This window comes from Dendroctonus ponderosae, unplaced genomic scaffold (assembly GCF_020466585.1).
Source record: "Dendroctonus ponderosae isolate FM_Combo_2020 unplaced genomic scaffold, Dpon_F_20191213v2 Dpon_F_20191213_1, whole genome shotgun sequence".
NCBI lineage: Eukaryota > Metazoa > Arthropoda > Insecta > Coleoptera > Curculionidae > Dendroctonus > Dendroctonus ponderosae.
In genome coordinates, this window is record NW_026017110.1 from 51,056,132 (window position 1) to 51,057,611 (window position 1,480).

Genomic DNA, 1,480 nt, shown 5'->3' on the forward strand with positions numbered 1-1,480 from the left:
TATTGTCTCCAAACGGACATATGATCTGCTGGCTCATCAGTTTATGGGGATAGGCGGTCAGTTAACTCGTGTACTCGTCTGAGACTTCTCTCTCCTTAGTTGGGAGACAGACCTCCGGAAGGAGCCGCAGCTCGCCGTGCCCATTTGGTGCTGGGAATTGCAGACCAGGCATGTGCAGGGACTGGTCTTGCATTCATTCGAGGCGTGGGCCTACTTCCCGCATCGGAAGGAGAGCTTCCTCCTATCTGGACCCGTGCAACCGTCCTCGGTGTCGTTATATCCCCAGCACCTCCTGCATCTCGGCACGTTTATTCGCCTCTCTATTTTGGCTCGGGAAAAACCCACCCGTAGATAAGGCTTCTGCAGGAGCCGCTCTGCCTGGGCTCTTTCCAGGCTGAGTCAGGGCCTCGGTGCTACCCGCATTTGGCGTCATTTCGTTCATTTTGAGGTTGGCCTCGTCGAACTTCCCCAGGAGCTTCTCCAATTCAGCGGCCACTTCCTTGCGGGTGGCCGTGATGTCCTGGCCCGTGATATGTACCCCCTCCATGCTTCTGGTCGTATCCCTGACCCTCAACTTGGATTCCTCTTCTTCGATCGCTTTCCTGGGCGCATCGAGACGTGTCTTGCCCTCCTCCGTGGTTATTATCACGTTGTCGTTCCTGGTCTTTCTTACGGTCTTTATGACCTGTGCCGCCTCGTTACCTTTCACGTTCGGTTAGGACATCACTATATGTTCGTCCCTCGGCGTTAACATCCTGCGCCGGTGCCCTCTGTCTTGTCGTCTGCTGCTTCGTTGCCCGTTTCACGTTGATATATATATAGCAACTTTGGTGTTGCCCCCGTGAAATCACCTCAACCATCTTTCGTAGCCTCTCGGTGAAGCAACGCTCAATGTAGTGAATGGCCACCTATTCATCCCCCACCGTTTCATTCTTCAGGAGGACGAGTCTATTCCACTCTTTCTCTCCCTGTACTATTCGCACAACCTTCTGGCTAGCTGCCGCCGCCTCCTGCTTCCGCCATCTCGCGCTCGAGTACAGCAAAGTCCTGCACCGCGTTGGTCAGTTCAGGGTATCTTTGCCTGTGTAGCATTTGACGGCCCCTCTCCATTTTTGCATCCGAGGGCTCGAGTAGGACAGCTTTAACCGTCGTGGCTTTTGTCGTCAGTGGGTTTCCTTGGACCACCTTGGTGTTTGTGTACAGTGCCTCATTCCATCTCAGCTCTCGCTTTGTGTTCTGTTATCGGTCTTAAAGCACAGCCTTCTGCCACTTAAAATAAGTTTATACATAGAAAAAGATTGTTCGACGTCAACAGATCAACGATCCGCAGTCTGTCCTCCCCAGGTCACATGTTTTGCGTTCAGATCTCCACATATAACTATGGATATCTTTTTCGCTTCTATTTTGTTCTGAATGTGTATGAACCAGCCCATCAATATCCGTCTCGTACTCTTTAATGTGTCTATTTGGAAGCATATAT